Source organism: Amphiura filiformis, chromosome 1 (assembly GCF_039555335.1).
Source record: "Amphiura filiformis chromosome 1, Afil_fr2py, whole genome shotgun sequence".
NCBI classification, from domain to species: Eukaryota; Metazoa; Echinodermata; class Ophiuroidea; order Amphilepidida; family Amphiuridae; genus Amphiura; species Amphiura filiformis.
The window spans coordinates 30,313,698-30,330,930 of NC_092628.1; the positions used below are offsets into that span (position 1 = coordinate 30,313,698).

The window sequence follows — 17,233 nt, forward strand, 5'->3', positions numbered from 1 at the left end:
AACTATAAAATACGGTATTCATGGTATTAATGGATCTAATGCCATTAGAAAGATCGCATCAATATTCGGTTGTTTTGTGTGTAACATAAGTGGTGTAATGAGTCCTGGGCAGGATATCTGGCACAATTTGTCAAATAACCTAACGTGGTCGATAAAGACAGTTTATGCAAAAATTCACGGCGAGCACATAAGCCAGTAGAGCTCAAAACTTCAAATCCATGTCAAGAAAATATATGTGGTTGTGGTAAAATGTTTTTGATCTTTACTAATTATATTGTTTGTCTACATGTTAACACCGAAAAGAATATACCAAGTGTGGATGCTGATGATGTGCAAAAGAGTGCTTCTACCAAGACTTCTATCTCTCTTAAGCTGCAAGAGAAGAAAGAAAATACTTTACAGGTAAATATATACACCAGCTACAAAAAGAAACTCTTCAATTATAGTCATCTTTGCTGTTCAACAACTTTATAATTTTGGATTATTCTGAAATATACATTTTGTAAATTGGACTTTGCTTTCTCATTTGATACCCTGTTCGTGAAAATCGAACAAGAATTGACCAAGATATGGGCCTCCAAAGCCTCAAACCCCAAAATCAAAAGTTGCAATTTCAACGATTTTTAATGGGAACGCATCGTTGTATTGCACAAAAGCACCACGGGCATAAAGCACACAGGCACAATTGAATCGTTAAAATTGCAACTTTTCATTTTGGGGTTTGAGGGTTTGGAGGCGCATATCCTGGTCAATTCTTGCTCGATTTTTAAGAACAGGTGTCAAATGAGAAAGCAAAGTCCAATTAACAATGATTAACAAAATGTTTATTTCAGAATAATCAAAATTACCAGATTGTTGAACAGCAATGATGACTATAACTAACGAGTTTCTTTTTGTGCCTGGTGTAGATTAAATAAATGTCCCTATTGAGTCCGGGTCTAGCCAAGGTAATTGATCTAATTGTATTAAAGAGTCAGTGTAATATTTCATTTATTTCTTCTTTGGAAATATCGTTCCAAGGAGCACACTTGCAGCGTGAGTAATAATAAGAAAGGACAGAGAGTAGGCCTATATTGAGGAATGCATATGGGTAAAACTTGTGAGTATTGGTACGGTATACGATTGTGAAGATTATCATTCATCCAGGTAATAACAAATATGAACTTGAGATTATAATCTGATCTACTGGACTTACGTTTTGATGAGTGGTAATAACATCAGTGGGCCTGATGATGCATCCGAGATATGATGTGAAATATTGCCACTCATCAAAACGTAAGTCCAGTAGATCAGATTATAATCTCAAGTTGATAATTGGTACGGTATGGCAAAGGTGTCAGTCCATTTGGGTACTGGTCGGTCTACCATTTTTTGGAGTATGGGTATGGGTACGGTAAGTGTGTCAGTCCATGGATGTAGGTTAGTCTACCAATCTGGGAGTATTGGTATGGGTACGACAAGGGGATTCCAGTGGTACATGTTGGCCAACACTTCTAGGAGTAATGTTAAGGGTACGGTAAGGTTTGTCATTCCATGCATGGGTACAGTTTGGTCAAACATTCTTAATCTTGGAGTATTGTTATGGGTATGGCAATGGTCATGGTGTCATTCCATGGGTACAGTATTGCCTACAAATTTGTTCTTTTTTTAGCCTAAGGTCTCTTTATTTTTATTAGAAAATTTTCACATCAGAAAAAGTCTTCGCCGGTGATCCAGGCACAAATCTAGACGACCCGTCTGCTGCTGCTCAAAATAAAGACATCAAGGAAGATAAAGTTTATCAATCAAATCCAAATGAAAGCCAATCTGGGGTAAGTAATTTCAATAACTCGGACTATTTCCATTTAGAACATAATAACCAGCATTACATTAAAAATGGATTCCACATAAAAAGGGTGTATTATGTTATAAAGAGTTACTTTCATGTTTATTTTACTAGGAATTCCCCACATCACAACAGGTCGGCCGTGATCCGGACAGAAATGCAGAAGACCCTTCTGCTGCTGCTGATAACAAAGGCGTTAAGGAAGAACACACTTCTATATCAAATCCAAATGAAAGCCAATTTGGGGTAAGTAACTTCTCTAACCATAAAAACGATCAATTGTTTTCAAACGGGCTGGTAACAAATCTATGATATTAATAGTACGGGATGTCCACTGTTAATATATTTGCTACTAGAACGGTTTCCCATTTACTGTTGTGTGCACTCATCCATGTATTGTCAATGCAAACACAAATCAATGCAGGAAATCCCATGGTATGCAGTACTTGCATTGGCCCGATTTAGACCTAAAACCATCCCCCAGGCAAAATATTGGGGGGATTTCCCCGGGATCTACGCCTATGAAGCCTACCATTCTTGGAATATTGGTATGGGTACAGTGTCAAGGGTGTCAGTCCATGGGTACAGTTTGCCTACCATTGGTACCCGGTCCCCGCACTCCGTGCATCCGCGGGTATTCATGCTCGTCGAAAATTTCGCGAAATAAGGGGTGCTTTCAGATGAAGAAACGCGATTCGCGAAACACGCAAAAAAGGGGTGTTTTTTCAAACCACGTGTTCGCGAAATTGAGAAAAAAAGCGTATTTTCATCAAGCAGCCTACGCGTTTTTGCCAGAAAAGGGCATATTCTGGTTCTGGTTCTGGTTCAATACTCCAACAAAGCGGGTTCCCGCATCACGTCATATTAGAAATATCGTTCGTGTTTCAGCGAAAATAGGGGTATTTTCGAAGGGCAAATAATTCGAGAAATAGAAAAAAAAAGGGGTGATTTTCCCCTAAAAACTTCGCGAAATGAGATGCAAAAGGGGGTGTTTTTAAAGTTCACCGACAAGCATGAATACCCGCGGATGCACGGAGTGCGGGGACCGGGCATTGGTATTCATAAGTACGGTAAGGGAGTCAGTCCCTGGATGCAGGTATAAGCCTACCATTCTTGGAGTATTGGTATGGGTACAGAGGTAAGGGTATCAGTCCGTGGGTACATGCATATTAGCTTACTAATCTTGGAGTATCGATATGGGTACGGCAGGGGTATTTCATGGGTATAGGTAGGGCTACCTATTTGAGTATTGGTATGGGTACCAAGGGTATCAGTCCATGGATACAGGTTGGCCTACCATTGATATATGGGTACGGCAAGGGGAGTCAATAATGGGTACAGGTAGCTCTTTTCATCTTAATGTATTTGTAGGGGGATACGTTAAGGGTGTCAGTCCATGGATATAGGTTAGTCTACAAGTCAGATTCGAAATTATAAGATGTTGTACTCAAATTATTCATAACCAGCATTCCCAAAGGATTTGGGCATATCGTGTTATAAAAAGATTCATGTTAATTTAAATTATACTAGGAAATCCCACATCGCAAGAGGCCATCAAGAGTGATACAGGCACAAAAGCAGAAGAAGACGCTTCTGTTGCTGCTTCTGATAACAACGACGTTAAGGAAGAAAACACTTCCCAATCAAATCCAAATGAAAGCCAACCTGGGGTAAGTAACGTCAAAAACTATAAAAGAGCTCGGTTATTAGTTCATACGTGCTGGTAACAAAATATCTTCGAGCATTTAAGTTCAAACTTATTGAATGCTAGACTCAAATTATAGAACATAATAATCAGCATTACCAAAAATAAAAAAGGATTTAATACCCCATAGAGGGTACGGCGTATCATGTTTCATGTTTATTCTTACCAGAAAATTCTCACATCGCAAAAACACTTCCCAATCAAATCCAAATGAAGCAATCTGGGATAAGTAAGTTCAACAGCACCATTTTTACAGGCAAGATTAAGCCTATGGGACGTGGTTCTCACATTTTAGAATATGATAACCAACATTACTTAAAAAGGATACTACACGAGAATGGCGTACCATATGTTATAACAAGTTTCATGTTTATTTCTACAAGGAAATTGCCGCATCGCAACTGATCTTAGGCAGTGATCCGGGCACAAATGAAGAGCACTCTTCTGCTGCTGCTGATTACAAAGCCGTTAAGGACACAAACACTTCCCAATCAAATCTTAATGAAAGTCAACCTGAGGTAAGTAACTTCAATAACTATAAAAGAACTCGGTTGTTAGTTCATACGTGCTGGTAACAAAATATCTACACTAGTTTAAACCGAAACATCCTCGTTTACATATATCATTCTTCCTTAAATTTTCTCGGTTTGTAACAAGACGGTTCTCAAAAGCAATGGGCAGCACTATTTTGGGAGTATAATTACGCTATTAGCGGGAATAAGAGCTAAATCAACCGGGACATTTTGTTCGCTTTTGCCCCTGAAAATTGTATTTGGCGCCCGCCCCCACCACGTTACCGTAGTTAGGGCGGTTTTCGGACTTGTTGTTCTTTTAAACATCCTCGTTTACGTATCATTCTTCCTTAAATTTTCTCGGTTTGTAACAAGGCGGTTCTCAAAAACAATAGGCATCACTATTTTGGGAGTATAGTTACGCTATTAGCGGGAATAAGAGCTAAATCAACAGGGACATTTTGTTCGCTTTTGCCCCCGATAATTGTATTTTGCGCCCGCCCCCACCAAGCCTAAGCATAAGGACAAAATGAATGAGGGTGTCTTTGTATTAGCGTTATTGAAATTAGGAGCCCCGAAAAGTTTAGTGTTATCGTAGTTAGGGCGGTTTTCGGACTTGTTTCGGACTCTTTTTTTCTTTAGGGGAGCCCCGAAAAGTTGAGTGTTACAGTAGTTAGGGCGGTTTTAGGACTTTTTTCTTTCTAAACATCCTCATACGTATCATTCTTCCTTAAAGTTTCTCGGTTTATATGAAAGCGGTTCTCGAAAGAACCAACATTACTTAAAAATTATACTACACGAGTATGGCGTACCATGTTATAACAAGTTTCGTGTTTGTTTCTTCAAGGAAATTGCCGCATCGCAACTGATCTTAGGCAGTGATCCGGGCACAAATGAAGAGCACCCTTCTGCTGCTGCTGATTACAAAGCCGTTAAGGACGCAAACACTTCTCAATCTAATCTAAGTGAAAGTCAACCTGAGGTAAGTAACTTCAATAACTATAAAATACCGTATTCATGGTATTAATGGATCTAATGCCATTAGAAAGATCGCATCAATATTCGGTTGTTTTGTGTGTAACATAAGTGGTGTAATGAGTCCTGGGCAGGATATCTGGCACAATTTGTCAAATAACCTAACGTGGTCGATAAAGACAGTTTATGCAAAAATTCACGGCGAGCACATAAGCCAGTAGAGCTCAAAACTTCAAATCCATGTCAAGAAAATATATGTGGTTGTGGTAAAATGTTTTACCAAGATTCTGAAGGTGGATGCTGATGATGCGGGGAAGAGTACTCCTACCCTGGCTTCTTCCACTCCCAAACTGCAAAAGGAGGTGAGGTCTACTAGACCTCTTCTCCCCATTTTTCCCATCAGTAGTATCAGATCAGTATTTTACTATCAGAAGAAAGCTCATTTTTCTCATTATCCCAGTGAAATTAACGACCGAGATATTTTTCGTTTAATGGTGTGAACAAAATCGAATTATGATTGTGGTATAAACCACACCGAAAGTGTAGGTACTATCTTATGGGGTATTGCTATACACGTGTTAGCATCTCATATCAAAACCGCTGAAGCAATACAACTCAACATTTGGAAACAACATATTGTTTTAATGGTAGGCAGAACATGAATTTTTTTACCACGCCTCTTTAATTAAAGAGATTGATATTTCATGTGTTTCATTTTTCAATTCATTTTTCATATATCGCTTGCACTGTCAGTAATATCAGACAAAATGAATGTTACATTTAGGATTGCACATTGGTCACACGTGGGTACAGGATTGTCAAGCATTCTTGGAGTATTGGCATGGGTATGGCCGCGAGGGTGTTAGTCCATGGTACAGGTTGGCCTACCATTGATATTCATAAGTATACGGTAAGGTGTTAGTCCTTGAATGCAGGTTAGCCTACCAATCTTGGAGTATCGATATGGGTACGACAAGGGGATTTCATAGGTACAGTTATGTCTACCAATATTGGAGTATTGGTGTGGGTACGGCGGCAAGGGCATCAGTCCATGTGTACAGATTGACCTACCATATAGGTATTTATGTGTAAGGGAATCAGTCCATGAATGCTGGTTAGCCTAACAATCTTGGAATATTTATATGGGTACTGCAAGGAGTATTGATATGGATACGTTAAGGGCATCAGGTTGGTCGGTCGGTCTACAATTAAAGGATGTTGAACTCAAACGAATTTATCGGATGTTGATATAGAACATAATATTCAGCATATCTCAAATCATTTGATACCACATAATAGGGTAGGGCGTATCGTGTTATAAAAAGATACATGTTTTTTTTTTACTAGGAAATCCCCACATCACAAGAGGCCATCGGCAGTGATACTGGCACAAAAGAAGAAGACTGTTCTGCTGCTGCTGATAATAAAGACGTTAAAGAAGAAAACACTTCCCAATCAAATCCAAATGAAAGCCAACCTGGGGTAAGCAACTTTAATAACTATAAAGGTGCTCGCTTGTTAGTTCATACCTGCTAGTAAAAAAATATCTACAATAGTTTAAAGTGATTTCCAGCAACAACAACAAAACGAGTTTTCGATCACACGTCCGCATCAGAAAGTCCTGTGAATATGGGCATTTTATTAGAGCTATCAATGTATCAGAAATGTGTAATATCATGAATATGGGTGGTGAAATAAAGTGCTGAGCAGGATTTCAATTAGTCAAAGAACTAGTTTTCTCATCCCGTAAAGCACGTGTTTGGGGACGAAGATATATCTACTTAGCTTTGATTCCTTTGCTCTAGTTTTCTTGTTGTATGCTTAGTCGGTGAGATTAATGTAAGTAGAGATCCGAAGGTAATGAGTTCAAATCCATAATGAATACAATTAAAGGATGTTGAACTCAAACGAATTTATAGGATGTTAATATAGAACATACTATTCAGCATTTCTCAAAGCATTTGATACCACATAATAGGGTAGGGCGTATCGTATTATAAAAAGATACATGTTTTTTTTTTATCAGGAAATCCCCACATCACAAGAGGCCATCGGCAGTGATACTGGCACAAAAGAAGAAGACTCTTCTGCTGCTGCTGCTGCTGATAACAAAGACGTTAAAGAAGAAAACACTTCCCAATCAAATCCAAATGAAAGCCAACCTGGGGTAAGCAACTTTAATAACTATAAAGGTGCTCGCTTGTTAGTTCATACCTGCTAGTAAAAAAAAATATCTACAATAGTTTAAAGTGATTTCCAGCAACAACAAAAAACGAGTTTTCGATCACACGTCCGCATCAGAAAGTCCTGTAGAGATCCGAAGGTAATGAGTTCAAATCCATAATGAATACAATTAAAGGATGTTGAACTCAAACGAATTTATAGGATGTTGATATAGAACATGATATTCAGCATTTCTCAAAGCATTTGATACCACATAGTAGGGTAGGGCGTATCGTATTATAAAAAAGATTCATGTTTTTTTTACTAGGATATCCCTACATCACAAGAGGCCATCGGCAGTGATACAGGCACAAACGAAGAAGACACTTCTGTTGCTGCTTCTGATAACAACGACGTTAACATGGTTAAGGAAGAAAACACTTCCCAATCAAATCCAAATGAAAGCCAACCTGAGGTAAGTAATTTCAATAACTATAAAAGAGCTCGGTTGTTAGTTCATACCTGCTAGTAATACAAAATATCTACGTGTACGATAGTTTGAAGTGATTTCCAGCAACAACAAAAACGAGTTTTCGATATCTGTTACAACGTCCACATCAGAAAGTCATGTGAATATGGGCATTTTATAAGAGCATGATTTCAATTACATTCAGAGGTTTCAGAGAAGAACGACAGTCCCTTGCTCAGATTGACGCGAGCGCCCTGATAATGAGCGACATACGCTTTTTGTTCACTTCAAGGGCGCCGACTAACAATGTGACGCACAATCCGCCAATCAGATTATCGGTCTGTTGCTATGATTGTCAGACGATTAATTCAGCCAAACAGAACCCCACTTCCGTGTTTACGCTCTACACGCTCTCAAAATGTAAACAAGTGCCGTTCTTCTCTGACAGAAACTTTAGTCAAAGAACTAGTTTTCTCATCCCGTTTTCTCTACCGGGGGGGTAGGAGCAAAAATGTTTCACCAAATTTTTTCAGTTTCATTTTACAGGTGTTACACCCCCGGGGTTACACCCCCCTAATACCCATACAGCTTACAGCTGTCGCCCTGTTGACAGTCAAAAAGGTATACTTTTATTACTTTACAATAATTTTTCATAATTATTCTTGCCGCCCCTTATGGCCCAACCTTGTTTCTTTTCTTACTCTTTTTGCCGCCCCTTTATCTTCCGCCGCCCTTCATTTTTGCTGCCCCTACTTTTTACCCCGGGGCTGGCGCTAAAGCCCCCCCAAAAAAAAAAATACGCGCATGGTCAGTCCATGGGTACAAGTTGGCCTACCATTGTTAATCTTGAGTACGGTAAGGGGGTCAGCCCATGGATGCAGATTACCCTAACAATAGAACTAACAATCTTGTAGTATTGATATTGGTGCATGTTGGTCTACCAATCATGGCGTATTGGTGTGGATACGGCGAAGGTGTTCATGGTATAGGTTAAGTCACTATTCTTGGAGTACTACTATGAGTACGGTAACGATATCTGTCCATGCATAGGTAAAGCTTGGCTACCGTCGGTATTGGAATCGATACGGCAACGGTGTCTGTCCATGTGTGGGTACAGGTTGGCTTACCGTCAGTCCCGCTGTCAGTATTGTACAGAAGCGTGTCAGTCCATGGGTACCAATTCTCCACTATTAATGAAGGATTGGTTTGGGTACGGCAAGGTTGACAAAATTATGTTCATTATCATATTTTTATCATGTTGTAACATTGATATTGTAATAGGATGTGATTTAGTACATCAATGATTAGTGTGGGAGTGCATCAGTGGATATAGGTGGGTGTGTAGGGCATGCGAGATGTGTTTGTAAGATGGTGTTGGGTTGAGTGTGGTGAAGTATATATGGGCTATTATATAAAATTTGAATTTTTTGATTAATTTTATCTGTTGCATGTTGCAGTCTTTTTCACCAGTGATTTTACTTTTGTTAATTCATTCTCATTTTTAGAAGCAGCAGCTTCGCACATGTGAACACAATCGACAGATCCGTTATACATGCAAGAATTGTAATCTGTATATTTGCGATCAGTGCCATCACGACTTCAAACATTCGGAACACACTCTGAAAAATGTGAACGTAAGTATTATTAGGGCCCTGACTCTCCAAAATGTGAATGGCATAATATACCCCTGGATCTTGTTTGATCATTATTATTCTTGGGAGGTATAATCCGGCAAGCAAAGTACTAGTAACGCTTACACCACGATGGTAAATTTATTAGTCGTATTTCTCATACTGCGTAACGGTATGTCACAATACTAATATTTTGTAAAAATGTATATCGACCAATATTTGACAGCTTAAATTTGAAGTCCATTATGACGAGAAGATACAGATCTTTAAGATAAATATTTTTTGTTAGAAATGCCACCAGTCACCTTTGGGATTATGTCATGAGCCAGCCATGTCCCATCGCATTTGACCATATTTGTATGACGGCCCATTCGTGGGGCGCTATTCAATTTCCCAGGATTTGAGTGTGAGAGGGCAAAGCCAACTTTTTGACCCCATTTGTCCCATTTTTATTCATTTTACTTTACTCTTTGTTTGATGTCCTCATTTTATCCCTGATATTTCGGGGTGGGGGCACCTATGTTTCAGACGGACATTTTATTGGATTTCATTTAATAGAACTATTTTTTATTTTAATACTTAGTATACAGTATACCTCATACCTAATCAAGAACATAAGAAAATATTGTAAAGGCCATAAATATACGCACCTATGCATAGGGAGACAAACATGATAAAGTTAATCTGTTCTTTTCGTTCTCGATCATTAACCTTTGGAACATTTCACATGCATGCTGTTTGTCTTAATGCCTTCTCGGCAATATAGTAATTTAAATCGTGAAACCGTAGAACGATCTGTTGGTCAGCATAGATATTGATATAAAATTGGATCGATTGAGCCCATATTTATTGGACGAGTTATGAGTTTTAAATAATTGGACGAGACGTAGTCGAGTCCAATATTTTAAAACTCATATCGAGACCAATAAACATTGGACGTAAAACATCCAGTTGTATCATTATCATGTTTTGGATCCAATATTTTCACACTCTTAGATTCATCAAAACATAATAATGATATAATATTGGATGGCTGAGCATGATACCATAACATATCGGATGAGTCATAAAAATATCGGACGAGCCAACGGCGAGTTCGATATTTGTATGGCGAATCCGATATGTTATGGTATCATGCGAAATAAGCCATCCAATATTATCATTATTAGGTTTTCTTAACTCCTAATAACCCTGAAAACATAATAATGAATGAAATTGAGTCCCATCACATTCGTTCAAAGCTACCCCCTTTTTGAAACACTGGTTACATTTCCAATATGAGCGTATGTCTGAGCAGAGGATGATTTAAGGAAGCCCCATCATGCACTGTAAAAGTGTTATCACTAGAGTTTCAACTGCCACTTTACTTTTCAAATCACATTGAACTCTGTGCAAAAGATGTTGTTTTAGAATTGCCCGTGTGTCGTCATTACTTGGTCGATTTCAGATCTAAAGTGATGTATGCATGAAGGATAATTCACACCTTCTGTACATAACATAAAATGTGAAATCGACCAACTTTTTGAAGGTGTTTGTATTGTAAATATATCTGTCCAAATTCAAATTTAACCATGCACGTGTGTATGCAGTGGGCGGGCAGTGGTGTCATGTTCACTCACACAGCTGTGCTAACCGCAAGACTTGCTGGGAAGTGCTTAAATCATCCTCTGATGTCTGAGACTGACTACAAATCAGTGATTTGCAATAATGTGTTTTTTTACAGATTATAGACTTTGTGGTCGCAACACCTGTTAGCGCAATACACGGAAGTAACGTAGACAAACCTAGTCACGGACCCACCATCTGCCTTACTATCAGTATAAAAACAAATCAAAACAAGTATAAGACGTTCGATTGCAATTCAACAACCACTTTCTTCAAGACACATAGCGAAAACACTGAAGAGTGGTTTTATGGGAAATGTGCAATATATCTTGAGCCACAACCTGCCACATTTTTTTTTTCAATATCAGCTGGTATCAAAAGCATTCCCACAAAGTCACATGATATAAATTATGAGGAAAATTGTAATGAATTGATTCACACCGGCTTATCCGAAGGAACGGAAGAATTCGAAAACTGCATGTTAAGGGGCAGACTTCTTTGCCTGGAACAAGCCATGAAGTCAAGCAATAATAACCTCCAAGAAATTTTAAACAACTGTGATAGATTTTCTCGTGCTTTTTTTACGACGTGTTTATACCGTCCTCATAAACCTCGTATTATGTTTGTACAGTGGATGAGACAGCTTTTGGAAAACACAGGGGAAAGCCAAACACCACGTGATCCAAATTATCTTCTATCTCTTGTCATCTTACTTGGTAAATTATATGTTGGAAAACCTTTTCCACAGATCGGTGAAAAGTCAGCTTCTGTTCTTCTTTCAGCGGTTGAACAACTAAGTCAATTATCGCAACCACTTGAGCTAAATAAGCTACATATTAAGAATGCTCTTATGGGACTCCTTCTCGAAACTGACGGTACGTGGCTTCACGGTGTCATTTACTCATTTTCTATCTTAAAATCTGAGGCAGTTCCATTTGCTGACGGTATTAATGACCGTGGATACAAATTAAGTCCTATAACAAATGTTGTGATATTAGAATTATGCGATTCATTTATGAACAAAATAAAGAGCCTACCAAGTGATGACAAGACTGATATGGTTACAAAGCTGCTGATGAAAATCGATTCTCCAGATGGACTATTTTATTTTATAGAGAAATTTGCTGAAAATCATGATTTTTCCCACCTACTTCCTAGCTTGATAGATACAATTGTGTTAGCGCTGAAAACACTGTTAGATGCATATAAACAATCGGAGCGACTGGACATGTTATGTATTCTTCATGAATTAAAGGTTGCAACAATGTTTGATCGGATAGCAAAACTCCTTACACAAGAATTGCTTGATATTCTGAAGGTAGAACCATGGCTTTTGGGACAAGAAAGATTGTTAAACTTCATATTACAGTCAGATAGAAATGTAGTCAAAAACTATATACTACCCGAATGGAACAGAATAAAGTCTTATGATATAGTTTTGAAAGTAATGATAACTGAAGAGGTAAAGAAACGATTTGGTGCGGGCGAAATTAACACATGGATAGCCAATGGCTTAGAAGAGTTAGTGAAAGCATGTCATCAAGGTTTAGACTTGGAAGAATTCTGTCAGCAGGTTTATGGTCATCTTGTAGTACTTGAAGATGTTGCAGACATGCAAATATGCCAGGAATTTCAAGAATTGATTTTCAGTAGCTTCGAACAATCTAGGATAACAGTTACGCACCTTGTCAAGGTTTACTTAAAACGTGAGCAACAAGAGTGCGATACAACTGAATCAAATTCTTGGCTGTCATTGTTATATCGCAATATTTTGCATATAATCGCAGACCAAAAACCAAGTATGAAAGTAAAGGAAAACCTTTTTCAATATCTTTCTAGCAACATAACTGACGCTTTTGAACGTAGGAGTGTTGTTGAAGTTATCTTAACAGTTCTTGAAACACTTGCAATGAGCACAATTGAAGATATATTACAAGCGTCCTCCCTGTGGGACACATTTATAAAATGGAGTTGCCGAGAAGGGTACCTATCGTCGAAGCTAAAAGAGCATCCGAATTTTATCAAATTTAGAACTCTATTACAGGACATTAAACGCATAATCGAAACGAAACAAATCAAATTAGACGATTCTGTTTGGACCATTCTGGAGACAGAAGAAAAGAAAGAAAAGAAAAGCGTTCTTGTTAAATTCGTCACGTGCCTACTAGATCAAGATGTTATTACTTTTAAAAGCGACCTATCCGAAATATGTAAAATGAAAACCGATTATGTGAAGCACCGGTCAACTTGCGATGCATTCCTGATGAATATTGATTTTGGCGATCAATTTATAAAGCAAGAAGACATGAAACTCATAACAAAAGCAAACAAACAATACAAAACTGGGAGAATTTGTGACATCGGAAAGTTGGACAAAGAAGTGTGTACATTTTTGGAAACCATTCATGGCCTGGAGAGCACATTGGAATCAGTTATATTTCAAAACGTTGCATTTGCAAAATTAAGCGCGATTACACAGACGGAAGGAGTAAGTGAGAAAGCGAATTTGGCGTTATCTAGATTTGCTACGTACCTCGTTGACGACTGTTGCAAAGAATACGATTTCATTTTAGAAATGTTTGCGACGCGCAAGTACTTTGAAGATACTAAAATACTTTTGAAAGATATGCTAGAGGTGATGAAGAACATTGATACCCCTGAGACAGTGGAGAGGGAAATACACTTGATGCAAGATATACATCCTGACCTGAAGTCTGACCTCAATGAACTCGTCATGTTTGAGGAATATCAACAACATCAAAGTCTCCTCCGAAATGTCCTATTGGCTATATATCCCGCGACTGAGCAGGATATCGATAAAATGGCTGCCCTTAACAGTGACATTAACCAATCCGTTGGAACATGGCTCTGTAACATTTCAAATCTGTCAGAGCTCAAACAGACACTGAAGAGTGAAAATAAACATGAAAACGTTTTTCAGCTTTTAGCAGAAATGGCCAAATCTAAAAGCCTCCTGCATTTTCTAAGGGAAATCAGAGATGAAGATCTGATGAATGTGGCAGATGCACTTGGGAAATTCTCAGATGAATGGTTGAAACTTATGGATCTAAAAGGAAAGATGCTGCCGTTCTTAGAACATGAAAAGATAAGTTTTGATCAATTCACAACGATTCTTCGGCAAATAAGTGTACCACAATTGGACATTAAATCTTTGGTAATAGAATGTAATTACAATATTTACCTCCTACAAGATATTTACAGAAGTACAGCAACTTATGGAAAACTTGATATGTATATTATTAGGGCATCTGTACAAGGTGGTCGGTTTTGCTTTACAAGTAACATATCTACAAATACTTACGACGTGACCTTGGAATATCCAAAGGAGAAGGAGAACCCTGACCTAGAAATACAATATGGAATTTGTAGCAGTGAGTTATTAGATGATATCAGAAGCCGTGCTTTACTTAATTGTGTCTTTGAACGGGAAACAGACGAAAAAAGCAAATCAAAGTCATCGTCAGAAGCTGCTAATTTCCTTCAGAATATCAACAGTGCTTACGATATTGCAGAATTGTATTCGCAGTTAGACGGTGCAGCAGGTTTTATCAAGGTACCATTGTGGAAACCAGTTTCTACATTGATCTTACAAGACATACAAACTAAACTTCAGCGTGAATTGGAAACGTGGGAATGCACCTTACGCGAGACAAGAGAACGACATTTCTGTTTGAACTATTTCACTTCGAGGCAATTGTGGGACCTATATAGATATATTGATGGCCAACTGTCTTTTTCTGAGGACATAAAAACTCTTTTACATTTCATGTGTCCCCATGCAGACCTACAGACAGAACCAAAGGCACCTGATTTCCAACGACCATTGCCGCCCATGCCTTTCCAAAAAAGGAGTTTAATCACTATTGCTCGTTATTTGGATACATTCATCGAACAAAATACACAGAAAGAAATCTATCGTCAAATTAGTCAACTTAAAGATGTCAAAGCACCAAATCCCGACAATTCCATCCTGAAACCGGGGGATATATTTGTCGCATTTTACGACGTCGATGCCCCATCGATTGACAACGTTCGTACTTTGATGTCATTGTGCGCAATCACGACTGGAACATATCCTGAACCGAGTGAGACCATTTTTTGTCATCAGCAAACAAGCACCGAAGAAATTAAACTCTTTTTAGCACGATGCTGGGGACCACTCTCTGGTAAAACAAGCCTAAGCAGAAGGCCATATTTTCTTGTAGATGTTGAAAAGCTTAGAGATGAAGTACAGATAGATTTCATAGAAGAAATTAAACGACTACAAAATAGGCCTAAAGCAAACACAGACTTCATGTTGGTTATTTTGTGTCGCGGAAGCCGCTATCATCCAGTAGTTCATCATTTTCCATCGTGTAATGTGTACAAAGTGAAGCCAATGGCTGAAGAAGAAATGAAAAGAAGCTTACAAACAGACAATCCTAACATTGAGATAATAACTTCAGACCACGCTGGCCAGGGAAAAACAAACTACGTATTTAAAAGATCCACAAACCAAATGAGTGTTAAATCAGTTCTAATTGGAGGTAACATGAATAAAGTTGAACTATCAACTTATATTAAAGATATGACAAGGAACAGTACTAAACATGATGATTTGCACTTCGACATAACTAGCTTAGAGAAGCCTCAAATATTTGATGAATTGGTATTTGAACTCGCTATAGTTGGCATGATCACTGTAGGTGATGTTTTCTTCAAGTGGTATGGAAAACGGATTTATCTTGAAGTAGCTAACACCTTTGGTAATTACCTTCGCGATTCTTTGTCACTATGCAGCATGCTCAGAAGTCATCACATACGGTGGCAGAATTTCGACGATCTAATCTTCTCTTTAAATGTAGATAGTCCGATACAAGTTGTGTGTCGATACAAAGAAGCTCTTATCAAGGGGACACTAGACAAAAAAGAAGGAAATGAGGCTGAGGTCATTGAAAGGACGAGATGTAAAGTTATCCTTCGCGAACTTTTTAGCAAAGAACAACGAATGTCATACACTGTTGTTCATTTGTGTCTGAATGTCCTTGCAAAAGCTTTAGATCATTTTTCCAGGTCAGTTTTCTTCTCCATACCGACACTGGAATTGGCAATGAAAAGGAAATTCAATTTCTTTTTTAAAAAGCCGCTCAAAATTCGATCATCACTAGTAGAGATCATTTTTGAATCAACTTTTGAACTAGTGAAACGTTTTGAACCAAGGAGGTCTGTCTTAAGCTTGCCTAGACTACCAAATGCAACACAACTGGAGAATAGAATGAAAGGCGTTATCGAATGGCATAAAAGTAACCACGAACTGGTAATTTTTAACAGGCAAGACCTGAACACTATAACCATTTTGTATAGAGTTGTATCTGACGTACCAGACTCAATTAAAACATACTTTGAATCCCAGAATGCTTCTCTGCCTGATTATGAGAATTTATCAGAAGCTGATCTCAAAAAGACGTTGCAAATAATGTGCAGGACTACTGATGAGACATTTGATGAAGCAGCATTTCTGGAAAAACACGGAGAACTGATGAGTAACTACGTTGTCACCCCTGATAACATGCTGAAAATGATGTTAATTCTGATGAGAATTAATGCCCGTGTACCAGTCATTGTTCAAGGAGAGACTGGATGTGGAAAGACTCTGTTGATCAAATATTTAGCCGCTATTACCGAGGCAACATTTGAAATTGTCAATGTACATGCTGGAACTACGCTATCTGATATTAGCGAGTTCGTTGAACGATGCAAATTATTATCAGGAACGAAAACAGGCGGGGACAATGGAACTCAAAGTGAAGTTTGGGCATATTTTGACGAAATCAATACATCCTCCCTTCTTGGAACATTGAATGAAATAGTGTGCCACCATCGTTTCAACGGCGAATATCTCCCGCAAAATCTGATATGCATTGCTTCCTGTAATCCATATAGAAAGAGAGACAAAGAATCTACAAACGTTGGCCTAGAACAACCAGTGAACAAAGACTCGGGATATACTGACCAGTTGGTGTATCGTGTTCATCCTCTGCCGGACACAACGATGGTCTTCATTTGGGATTTCGGTTCCTTGAATAGAAAAGACGAGAAGGTTTACATCAAGCGAATGGTACATGGGACAATTTCTGAGAGGATTGATCCAATCTTTGTCGATTTGCTTGTGGAATCTCAGTCTTTCATTCGACAGCATGAGAAGACGTCTTACTGCGTAAGTCTACGTGATGTAAACAGATGCAAAATAGTAGCAAATTGGATGATAAATGTGTTTTTGAAAAACAAGGGTATGGCTAAACTACCGAAAGCGGTGTCAGAAACGGTTTATGAAGAGGAAAACTACAG

At 38.3% G+C, this 17,233-nt stretch overlaps 1 long non-coding RNA gene across 1 annotated transcript; it reads left to right on the top strand.

The window, feature by feature from the left end:
* The first annotated feature begins 317 nt into the window (after positions 1–317).
* LOC140165980 (uncharacterized) lies at positions 318–2,021 on the top strand. Its single transcript, XR_011860796.1, has 3 exons — positions 318–402; positions 1,677–1,811; positions 1,940–2,021. It is a non-coding gene; the product is annotated as an uncharacterized lncRNA (long non-coding RNA).
* Positions 2,022–17,233: the final 15,212 nt, after the last annotated feature.